The following is a 12,709-nucleotide window of genomic DNA, read 5'->3' as shown; positions in this document are numbered from 1 at the left end:
CCTGATAAGTCTGCCAGCACCGAGTATTCATCAGTTGCCCCGGGGCAGGCCCAGCCCGCCGTGCATTGTTTGTGCAGTCGCACAGCAGCTGTGGCCCTTGCACCAAAATACCCCAATTAAGGCTTTTTCTTCAAGGGCCTGGTTCACCACCAGCACATACTGGTCCAGTTTTGCAGTAGCAAGCCTTTACCAGTTGAAACTGGAGGCATGCAGTGGTGAAGCAAGGCTTGAATTCCGTTTCCCAGAGCATAAATCATCTTTCTTTCAGGGACAGGGACAAGGGATGGCAATTGAGCTGCAATGGCACCCGAGAAGCCAGCCCTCCCTAAAGAAAGGACAAAGCTGAGCTGTTAGTTACACCCCAGGACAAGTTCTTGCAGGCAGCACCATGGGGTTTCCCTGCTTCTCCTCCCTGAGAGGAGGCACATGAGTTCCCCATCACTGAGGTCTGCTGGGGGGAACCTGTCCCAGCCTCCATGGAGGACTCAGAGTCTGAGATGCCTTCAGACTTTCCCCAGGGTACCAGGCTCCTGTTGCCTAAAAACTAAACTTTGCTTGAGCCATTCGGGGGGGGCACCACCAATGCAACCACCCAGAGCCATCCAGAATAGTTGCACCCTCTTACAAAGATGATCAAAAAGATCATCAGGGCTACCAAAGATGATCAGAGGACTGGAACATCTTTCTTGTGAGGAAAGGCTGCAGGACCTGGGGCTGTTCAGCCTGGAGATGGCTGAGGGGGGACCTCATCAATATTCATAAGTACCTAAAGTACCAAACTTTAGCAAGGAGTTGGGCTGGATGAGCTCTGCAGGGCCCTTCCAACTCCCACCACTCAGGGATTCTGGGACTGATCCTGTGATACTCATTCCTCTCCCATTGCAGCCCCCGAAGCACGTGCCTACCCTAGGCAGGGAAGGAGCAATGCCACTTCCACCAGAGACTACCCAAATGTACAAATGGAGACAAATCTTATCAACATAGTACCTGTGCCAAGCACAGGGAGAACAGCAGTTTGTCCCAGGAGCCAGAGGAGGACAAGAGCTATCTCTTCTTTTTCCCTCAGCAGATGTAACCAGGGTTTCCAGAAGCAGAGTTTTCAGCACAGAGGTTGGCAGTTTTCTTACTGTTATTACTATTTATAACCATACACACATTAGCTTTTTGGGTACTATTTGAGCAACTCATGGATTTGTCAGAACGTTGACAGGAAACAAGAAGGAGACATCAAGAAAACCGATGTAAACACCCCTGACTATTCCACTTTGAAGCTCCAGCTTTTTTTTCTGCCCAAGTCAGCCACAACACCACCAAGTCCCAAGGCTGCAGGGTTTTCAGTGCTCAGGTTGATCCTTTACCTCCTTGGTGGTCTCATATTTCTAGGCAATGCTGTATCACTGACCAGTTGGGCTCCCTGGTTTCACTTGGCTGTGCACCATCCCAGGACAACAGTGAGTGTGTTGCAGCCATCCATGGGAGCAGTAAAACATAGGCAAAGCAAGAGAATTTGCTCAATGAGCAAGTTTGTTCTTTGAGTGTATTCAAAGACCAACTATTCACATATTCACATGGGAATTTGTGGGAGCACCCTGTGCCAAACTTCAAATGTGGGCTGTCAGATGAGGACAGGACCTTGTACTGTGCACTTAAACCCCCTTTGTCAGGAAACTGAGAGCTTTTCCTTCAAATAGCAAATGAGTCACATGCTTTGCCTGTGATCCCTTTGCAATTAGTTTCAGAGTGGAATTAGGTGAGTTCAGATTGACTCTGGTCAGTCCTCCAAAGCCTGGCACTTACCTGCATGTGTCTCTTGCTGAACAGTTTCCTTGGAGCCCCGTTGCCAGCTTTGCCTCAGCAAGAGCCAGGTCAATATTCATTATTATGAAATTAGAGTCTTCCTCTCCAGCTCTTGCTGGATGAAGTTAAACACCCTCTCCCTGCAGCTGCAGGAGCATTACTTATTGATAGCAGTAGAATAAAAGCCTCCCCTGGAAGAAAGGGATTGGTTTTCATACTCTTAAGTTTCCAATTGCTGCAGCTCCCTCCTCAGTACTGTTACATATCACAGATTCATGGAATCATTTTGGTTGAAAAAAGCCCTTGAAGCTGTTGCAGTCCCAGCCCTGCTCTCACCCTGCCCAGCCCAGCACTGACCCCTGGCCCTCAGCACCTCAGCTCCACGGCTTTGGGATCCCTCCAGGGCTGGGCACTCCCCCAGCTCCCTGGGCAGCCTGGCACAGGGTTTAACAACCCTTTAGGTGAAGAAGGTTTTCCTAATGTCCAATCTCAACCTGTCCTGGGGTAACATGTTGTAATAGCTACCTCAGCAACACATCTTGAGTCGAGGTGAAACCATCCCTTAAATACTTTCCTGTAGCTTGTTGCTATTGCATTCACTTCTCTGGCATCTGCAATCACCTTCCTGTGGAGACAGGGGTGAGGAAGGGGAAGGGAGCCCATCAAACCAGCAACTGGCCCAGCACCCACGGGGGATCTTTAAATCCTTCTCCAGCTTCTTTCGGCCTCGGAAGGGTCCGGAGAGCCCCAGTGCAGCTGCAGTTGGGCGGAGATGGGAGCTGTGGCGCCGGGGAGGAGGGAGAGGCTGCTGGGGAGGAGGGAGAGGCTGCTGGGGAAGAGGCAGAGGCTGCTGGGGAAGAGGCAGAGTGATAGGGAGGAGGCAGAGGGTGCTGGGGAAGAGGCAGAGGGTGCTGGGGAGGAGGCAGAGAGGGCTGGGGAGGAGGCAGAGAGGGCTGGGGAGGAGGGGGAGTGATGGGGAGGAGGCAGAGGGTGCTGGGGAGGAGGCAGAGAGGGCTGGGGAGGAGGGGGAGTGATAGGGAGGAGGCAGAGGGTGCTGGGGAGGAGGCAGAGAGGGCTGGGGAGGAGGGGGAGTGATAGGGAGGAGGCAGAGAGTGCTGGGGAAGAGGCAGAGAGGGCTGAGGAGGAGGCAGAGAGTGCTGTGGAGGAGGCAGAGAGTGCTGGGGAAGAGGCAGAGAGGGCTGAGGAGGAGGCAGAGTGATGGGGAGGAGGGAGAGGGTGCTGGGGAGGAGGGAGCTCCCGGCCCGCACCACCATCCCTCTGCTGTCGTCAGGATGATCTTTGCCGCCACCGCCGCGAAGCCGCCTGCAGATGGCAACAGCTGCCCGGCCAAAGCCGCTCCGCGCCCGCGCAGCCCCGCGCCGCTGCCCTCCGCTGCCCGGGCTCGGTCCCTCGCAGAAACGGCTCGTTACCTCAGAAAAGGACAATTAAAGGGTCAGTGCCCGGCTGCCTCTGGGCCGGGAAAGAGCTGCCTGCGGGCACGTCCTGTTGTGCAGCAGAAACATGGGCGCTGCAGGTACAGTTTCTGTTCAGTTCCCAACGCTTAGTTCTTCTGTTAGAGTAAATTCTCTGTATCTTACACAGTGTGCATAAAACTTCCAGACACAGCCCCACATGTGCCTGAGCGCTTGATGAATCCATCTCCCACTCCTGTTTTTGGACAGCTGGACCTTTGGGAAGTTTTGTTTTCTACAATTCATAGAGTCACAGAATGGCTTGGGTTGGAAGGGACCTTAAAAATTATCTAGTTCAACCCCTCTCCTGCCATGGGCAGGGACACTTTCCACTAGCCCAGAGCCCCATCCATCCTGCCCTTGGACCCTTCCAGGGATAGGGCAGCCACAGCCCCTCTGGGCAGCCTGTGCCAGGGTCTCACCATCCTCACTGGGACAATTCCTCACATCTAAATCTTCCCTGTTTCAGTTTGAAGCCATTTCCCCTTCTCCTGTCACTACATGCCCTTGTAAAATGTCCCTTTCCACTTTCCTTGTCAGACACTTTAGGGACTGGATTAAATATTGTGGGACAAAAGCACAATTGCTGGGTGACCTGTGTCCAAAAGCCACTTAGTGCTGTATGCCTCCAGCACTGCTGATGCACACTCAGGTCTCCCAGGGCAGCAGATGATAACTGGTCCTGCAGCTGAAAAGAAACCCACATGCAGTAAGAGACTTTTTTGCTGCTTTTGGCAGTGAGGAGTGGTTTGGGGGTTGTTTTCTTAAATAAAAGGGAAGGTTTGGCTGCTCCTTGCAGTAAGAGAGGAAGTAAGGAGAGAGGAGGACTCTGCGGCAGGAAAGGAGAGGAAGGAAACCAGAGGGAATTGCTGGATGTGATGGAAAGGACAGACAAACACTCTGGCTCAGGCGGGCAGCAGCCGGGAAGGACGGTGGAAGGAAGGGCAGGTCAGCTCAGCACGTGTGGGAAGTGAACAGGAAAGGAGGAAAAATGGAGTTTTAGCCTCAGGTGCCTGTTCAGTAAAATATATGTAAAGAGGCACCTCAGGGTTTGAGGAGGGGATGGTCAGAAGATCAATGTTTCCCCTCAAAATGACATCCATGGATCCCCAGGAGAGGTGACACGTCACAGCCACCACAAATATGCTGGGTTTGAGCTCCAAAAACACAACTGCAATAGCCAGGGGACAGATCCTGACTCCTCCATCTGTGTCCTGCCTTATTTCTGATTTCCTAATTGTGTACAGGCCTTTGTATAATATCCAGGCATTAGCTGGTTTTAATTTCCACTCACTTCTCTGCAGACAGGCTTTTGTCTGGAAGCTGTAAACGAAAGCATCACACATATATCACCAGATGTGACGTTGTGTCGTCACTTAGAGGAGTAATTACTGACAGCAGTCTTCTTCTCCAAGGTGAAAAGGACAGAAACATGTCTCTGGAGTCCCTGCTATACAGAAGCTGGTGAGAACCTGTGTCATAATTGTGCCACCTGTGTTTATGGGATACTCACTGCATTTACTCAGCATTGTGCCTCATCCTGGATCCCCAAGAGATGCCAGAAATTACAGCAGGCACTAAAGCACTTGCTGAGATGCAGTGCACGGCATGGGGAAGGAAGAGGAGGCTCAGTCTCCCATTTTTAATCTCTGCTCCTATCGTGTGAGCTTGCCAAAGTCCCACACTGACAGGCAGAGGCTGCACATGAACCATGTGCTTTGCACTTTCCCCTTGCTTAGAGAAAGCTATTTGGGAACGCTGCCTGTGACCATCTCAAATGATCCCCAGCACTCCTGGGTACTCTGTTCTCCCCAACCATCAACACATCCTGTAGCTCAGTTTGTTAAAATGAAATCAGTGCCCTTTTCATTGTCAAAGCCTCTTTAAACCACTGGTGCTTCACAGAGTTACCCACTGGGCTCAGAACCAAGAGCTTCCCATGTGCCATCACCTCAGCAGGTGATGATCCAGGTCTCAATGCTGCAAAGCTGTAGGGGCAGGAGGAACCCAAAATGAGGAGCAAACCTACAAATCAGGGCTGGAAAATCCCCTTCCTTCATGCCAAAATAATGTAGAGCAATTCCAGTTTGCCTTGAAACCACCAAGCACATCTTATACTAAACTGCTATTCACTAGAAACCTCGTTCCTTACATCTATCCATGTCCATCTATCTGTTGTGCTGTCTGGGGCTGAGCTGGTGTGTGGGCTGCCTGCCTTTCCAGGGCCAGTTTTCCACCCTAAACTCTCAGTGGAGAAACCCAGGGTAAAAAAAACCCTCTAGCTGCTTGTATCTTCTTAAACCAGAAACAGAAACCCAGGCCAGCAACAGCCCAGGGAGATGTCTCAGTAGGTCCCATGGTAACAGGACTCCAGCTTGCCAGCTGCTGGGCACAGCAGTCGTTGGAGCTGCTTTGGGGGTGTTTGTGCAAATGTCTAGACATTTGCACTTTAGCATCACCAGGCAAAGTAGCACTGAAAAGGGTTAGGAATTTAGCAGCAAAGCAAATCAATGGGAGAGACATTAAATAATGGCTCTTAAAAGGCAATGAGTTGACTCTGTAGCAAGTAGTGACAAGGGTACAACCAGGAAATCCCATCACACAGGGGCTATCATGGTGTCCCCAGCCCCATGGCTTCAGGTTGACACACTCTGCAACTCCCTGACAGGAGGCTACAGGGTTTGGTCTCTTCTCCCAAGTAATGAATGGCAGGACAAGAGGAAATGGGCTGCAGTTGCCCCAGGGGAGGTTGAGATTGGAGCTGAGGCAGAACTGTTTCCCTGAAAGGGGTGTCAGCCCCTGTGCCAGGCTGCCCAGGAGATGGGGGAGTGCCCAGCCCTGGAGGCATCCCAAAGCCGTGGAGCTGAGGTGCTGAGGGCCAGGGGTTAGTGCTGGGCTGGGCAGGGTGAGGGCAGGGCTGGGACTGCAGGAGCTCCAAGGGCTTTTTTCCAGCCCGAATGATTCCATGGTTCCCTGTGCCCTCCAGCCTTGGTGGGGCTGAGCTGCACAGCAGCCACCTCAGCACACAGCACAGAAGGTTTTCTTCTCTTAACAGCACAACCATGAGACGTTTTCCATACTTTCACCCTGTCAGAATGCAAATGTCATCTCCCCCAGACTCGGCTGCTCTAAGGAACTCAGCCTGTGCCGGGAGCCGGGGCTGCCTCGGGGCGGCGGGGAGGGCAGGACCTGGCTTTCCAGCGTGGGATATTTGCCCTTTTCCATCCATCCACGCCCATCAGTCCGTGGGCTGCTGCGAAGGGTCCCGCGGCAGCGCGGTGGCCGCAGGACCCCCAGGCCCGAGGTGGAGCCGGGAGGTCCCGCCGGAGCCGCGCCGCCTCCAGCCCGCCACGGTCAGTTACGGCGAGGAAACGCTGCCCTTCAACCAGCAGCGTCAAACCTCCCCTGCCCCTTCGTCCTTCCCCCGCGGCTGCCGCCCCCTCGCTCCCTTCCCCGTGCTCAGCATCCTCATCCCTCCCGCTCACGCCTTTCCTAAGGGCTGGAGGCTGCAGCCGTCCCTCGGTGCAGCCTGCCGGGCGCGCAGCCTTGGCCCCTTCATCACCCCCTCTCCCAGCAAAGCACCTGCCAGGTTTTCCTCCCCCTTTTTTTCATGATAACAAGCTGCTCAGGTGATGTCTCCCCCGTCCCCCGGCTTCCTTTGTGGGGGGCTCTTGAGTTCATGCCCAGGTAAATCCCCCCCCGGCTGCAGTGTGTCGCCGGTGCCCGGGGAGGAGCGGGGGATGACCCGGGCAGTTTGGGCTGGTGCTGGCAAAACCAGGATGGGAAATGCTTAGTTTAGCAAAAGTAAAGCATCTTTAGACAGAAAGGAAGAGAGAGAGGGGAATGGGAGAGGGTTTTCATCAGGACAGTGCTCACACTCCACACCCTGGGCATTACTCTGCCCTTAGTGATACCATCATCCCCCCTTCCACGTCCTCCCTGGCACAGAACCTGGGGTCACCTGAAATTCCTGGGTGAGATGGCACCAAAAGAGCCGGGATGCAGCCAGGCTGACCGGGGTCTGGCCGCGGGAGCTGACAGAGGGGAAAAACATCCCCAGGGTGAGGAGCTCTCGTGCTGGCTGTGCCCCAGTTGTGAGACAGACAGACATTATTTCACCTCCTGAAGCTGGGGGTGAGCTGGGGATGCGCGAAGACAGCCGGCGAGGACCCGACCAGCTGGGAGCTGCTCCTTCGTGTGCCTTCTGACTCATGCGATTCGTGTGGGTGGCAGAAAAAGCGCTGGGAGAGAAAAAGAAATGGGAAAGAATCCGTTGCTATATTTAACCACAAATAATAGGAAGAAGCTGAGCTTTTTGGGCTCAGTTGTAAATAACAGTGAGATGAAATCATCCCAGAAATTCATGACTGGATCATGGCACCCTCTTGAGAAACAGTATGACTAATGGGGCCCGTGGCTTGGAAAAACATTGCCCCTTGTTCAAAACCAAAAGAATCATTCCAAAAACAGAGGGGTTTTTGGTTATTCCAGACCACTGCAGCCATCCTTCCAACTGTGACAAATTGTCCTTTATTGCCTTTTGGTTGTTACTGAGTTTTAATGCGTTTCAGCTTGTCTGTGTTCAGCTGCTTGCACATCCCTGCACTGCACGTGGGTCAGTCAGCTCCCCAACCCTTCCCATTGGAGGGGGCTTGAAATTCGACCTCTGCTTAAGGGTGAATTGAGGTTATAATGCTGGAATCACTTTTAGAAATTAAGATCATTTGATTCAGGAGAAAAACAGCCACTGGAGCAACTCACTTTGATTATATCAGTGTTATAGGAAGAGGTGTTCATTGTTTGTAACACCCAGCCAAAACTCAGTGCATGAATAGGAGCCTTTCCACAGAGTCAAGAGTTTCAAGTCTTAATTGCAAGGGAGAACTGGAAGGCTCTTGGCTTTCTAAAGCTTATTTTTAGTAGGAGGGAGCAAACAGGCCACATCAACTGCGACACAGAGTCTGGGCAGCCCGACAACACGCTTCGTGTAGATATCACTGCCCCATGAGATTTCCACCTTACTTATTTGAAGGAAATGCATTTCATTTCTGGAGAGCATCCAGAGTTGTGAACAGAACAACTGCCTTAGCCTGGGAAGGAATTGGAGTCATGCAGGGGTGTTTCAGCCTCTCTCTCTCACTCACTTTCTCTGGTTTTTAATCGTCTAGCAGCAAATATTTGCTGGCAGCAGAGATTTCTGAGCTCTGAGGTAATGGCTTTTTTTTTTGTTTAACATATGCAGAGTCATCTTCTTGTTTCTGAAGCCTTATTGCACTTACAGATGTGCTTCAAAAGTGTGAAGCAATAGCTCTCAGCTTGGTGTGTTTGACTCGAGCAAGGTAGAGCTTTCCCCAAGCAGCTCTCCCAGCTCACTGCTCGTGGCCTTTCTCAAGAGCTGCTTGGGCAGTTTTAACAGAAACCTGAAGAACTCTGTAGTCTTTATTTTGGCAGGCCACTGGGAGGATGGCTGGGTGCCCACTGGGGCTGCCCTCTGTCCCTGCCACCCAAGGGCAGCTTCTACCCCACTCAGACCCAAAGCAACAACCCTCAGCTGCTGCCTCACTCACACATCATCCCAAAACAGCACCCTCACAGCACCACAGTTATTGATGTAGGGACCAGGGAGAGGAGTATCTGCAGAAGGGCTGTAACAGAGACTGAGATGCAACCTGGTGTCTGCACATCCACCAACTCAGTGGTGATTTGCTCCATAATTCCTATAAGACCCTCAACTATCACAAGGTTTGAGTCTACTGGGCTGAGCTTGTTTCTATCTACAACCCAAACCATCACCCAAAGCTGTGCTTCCCTCCTTTAATCCATGGGATTACTCCTGCTACCAAATCCTGCTCACCATGAGTGAGGCTTTCAAGGTCCTGCCCAAAAAGAGAAACCTCAGCTTCATGGTGTTTTTTTCCATTTAATTTGTGTGTATTTGGGGGAAAATATATGAGAGAAAAGAAAATGCAGATGTGCAGCATCGTTGCACAAAGAGCATTTGAGGCAGCAGGTTGCTGTGAGGCGAGTTCAGAGTTACACAAACACTAATGGTCACAGGGACAATTACACTCACTATGAAACAATCCTTTTGCCAGATCAGCTCTTTGGCACTGTTTGGGAGATCTGGAAGTCAAGTACTTAATAATCTGCTGCTCCCAAAAGATCAATGTGTTTCTGCAGGGGTCATTTGCAGGATCAATAATTGTGCATCCCCTGCAAAACTGGAGAAAAAGCTCCTTCCCAGAAAGTGCTCAGTGACCCCAGAATTTAGCTGAGACTGGGCAGCCACAAAGTGAGTTTCTCACAGCTTGTGAAGAGAGCAGATTTTGGGATGGAGGAGGCACATTGCAGCCACTAAAGATGATTTATTCATGGTCAGTGCTGCACCAATGCTTTGTCATGCTTGGGGGACAGAGGAAAGGTCCTCCCAGGCCTGGGGACAGCACTGGCCAGCATCCCTCACCACCCCAGGCTGCTACAACTGTCCTGCTGGGCATCCAGAGGAGAAGGAATAGAATAGGAGAATCTTGGACTGCCTAGGAGTGAGATTGCTGCTAACAGGAGCAATGCTTTGCTTTACTATTGCACCCCCATCTCTGTCAAGAACACCTGTAGGACAATGCACAAGCCCAGCACTCAAAGAGTCAGTCACCTGTGAAAGAGGCATCTGGCTTTGAATCTAACCAGAAGAAAGCTCTCAGGGCACACTGGGGCTGCTCAGACACACAGGGACAGCAGCTGATAGCATTGTCCTGCCAGAAGCTTTAGGTGCTAGGAAGCAGTATGAAGGTTCAGACTGTTGAATCTGAGCTTTAATACAGTTGTAGTTAACTGATTGTAGGCTTAAGAGAATTATGAGGCAAATGATGGCATTTAGACCCCAGATGTGTCAAACCTGAGCATCACCCCCAAAATGTGCATTCCACAGCCAGCAGGCAGCGAGCTGCCCCTGTGCTGTGGGCTGCACCTGGGACAGCCCAGCCTATCTCCACATCCCCAGCACTGCCCAACCCACTGCTTTCCTTCCCCCAGATGCAGAGAATCATTACATCTGTCTGTCTCAGTGCAGCCCATGGGAACCTCTGTCCTCACCTCGAGTGAATCAGGAAACTCCTAGCGCTCCTCATCTGCAGGTGAGTGCTCACTGCCCTGGTTTGAGGGTGAGGATGAGGAGAGCTGAGGGCTGCTCCCCCAGGAGCTGAGCAGGGTTATGCTGCATCCAGTTCTCACAGCCCCAGCGCTGCCATCTCCCCAGCCAGGCCAGCTCAGTGGCCCAGCTCTCCGCACAGATGGGGCCACTTGGGTGGCTGCAGCCCACCTGCTCACTCTCTCTCACCAGGTACCATCCCAGTGAGCTGAGAAACAATCCCTACACCATGTTGGCTCTCAGCAGAGCAGCCAAAAATCACCTGTCCCTCATCCTCCTTAGCAGCTGCAGCTGCCTATAGCTTCATCACTCACATTGGTGACACCAGTCACTCCCGATGGAACCAATTCCCTCTGCCTACTCACCATACACAGGGACACACAGCTGAGCAGAAAACACTCACCATAAGCCCACCCAGCAGCTGACCCAGCTCCACGGATGCATCACCCCAGAAAAACCCAAAACTTCAGAGGATGCAGCGTTGATCCTTGTAGATGCCCCAGAATGGCTGCAGACACCCCCACACAGCCCCCAAGCCAGAGGAGACAAGTCCCCTGGTCCTGATGCCCCCAGGAAGCCATATTTCTGCATTTCCCCTGCCAGGCTTGGGGCTGCTGGAACTGGGGCCTCTGAGTGAGTGCAGCTGCACACCAGGATTGTAATTGTTACTTCTTCCTACTCTCGCAGCTTCCTGCTCCCTCCAGCCTCAGTTTCCCTCGTCTGATGGGACACAGAGCCGATCCTCAGACACTTCTGCAGGCTGAGCATGGAGGGCTGGAGGGAAAGTCAAAATGTGAGCTTTAATGAGCTATCAACAGGCTTTAATATTTCATAGCGCTGACTGTGGAGTTACAGCTTATCAGAAACGTTGTCAAAAGGCGGTGCTTCATTCCTGGGAAGGCGGCTCCGCCGGGTGACCCGCTCTTTACTCACCGCCAGCATCGCCGGTGCTGCGGCCGCGGGCCGGGCCGCCTCCACGGGGGACGCGCCCGTCCCTGCGCGCCGGGCGGCAGAGCCGGTGCTGTCCTGGCGGCTGGGCCCTGCAGCAGCCGGGGCCGCGGCTGTGTGTCCCCCTGCCCCATCTGCCACCCTCCTGTCACAGCTCCCTGCCCGAAACCCGCTTTTCCCGCAGTTCCTTCCGCAGGGAGAGGTGCCCATGAAGTGAGGAAACGCGTGTAGAATAAACTCCTGAAGATGCAGAAGCGGTGTTTTCTCCTCGTGTGCCAGGAGCTGAGCATCACTGACACTCCCCTTCCCTTCAGATCGTCTCTATGCAAACTGAGCCCAACGCTGTGTGGCTGCTGGGAACCTTTTCTTCTCACCTTTGTTCCTGAGAGTCACAAAACCTGAAACAGCTATGGCAGGCATGAATTACCCAAATTAAGGGATGACAGAGGGAGTATCATTGACAGATATCAGCAACAAAACCAAGGCAGGGTGAGTAAAGAGGACAGAGGAAATGAATACATGACACACGATGGGCACATAGGTGGGTTAGCTGCTGCGTATCAGATCTGGCAAGATCACCTAAAAGGAAACCAAGCAGAGGATTGCTGGTCATTTTTTGCCATGTTTCATATTAGTAAGTCTTTCCATGACTAGATTAGACGTCTTTCTCCTCCCTGGGTTGCCTGAGGGGGTTCGCAATTGAGTAGAGGGTGATCAGCAAGCAAAGCAGCCGAGGGGCTGCAGTTATGGAGGAACAATAAAGTGATGGATTTGGTCTCCAGAAGTGTGGGCAATGGTCAGTGATGGGTGACACAAAGAACCCCTGGCCTCAACAACAGGCAAAAAGCTCTGAAACCTTAGTGATAGGAATAAAAAGCAACAGAAAGAAAGAAAGAAGAATGAAGAGTTCACTCTCATCTGAGCCTTGCACAGGCCAGCCTGTTGCTGCCCTCTCTGATGCCACAGTTGTCTTTTTGAAGTGACAAAATGAGCAGTAGGCTCTTTGTTTTGCATTTCTCCTCCCGAGGGTTGCTGAGGGCTCAGGTGTCACCTATCCCCATGTCCTTAGGTACTGCTCATCCCTGTATCCACAGGTACTGCTGATCCCTGTATCCTTGGGTACCACTCATCTCCACCTCCTCAGGGTCATCCCCATGTCCTTGGGTATTTCTCATCCTCACATCCTTGGGCAGCACTCATCCCTGTATCCCAGGGTACCACTCATCTCCATATCCTCAGATTCATCCCCACATCCTCGGGTTCACCCTCATATCCTTGGCCATCACTCATCCCTATGTCCTTGGGCATCACCCATCCCCACATCCTCAGGTACAGATTATCCCTG

Source organism: Colius striatus, chromosome 12, assembly GCF_028858725.1.
Source record: "Colius striatus isolate bColStr4 chromosome 12, bColStr4.1.hap1, whole genome shotgun sequence".
NCBI classification, from domain to species: Eukaryota; Metazoa; Chordata; class Aves; order Coliiformes; family Coliidae; genus Colius; species Colius striatus.
This window is presented reverse-complemented; position numbering follows the sequence as displayed.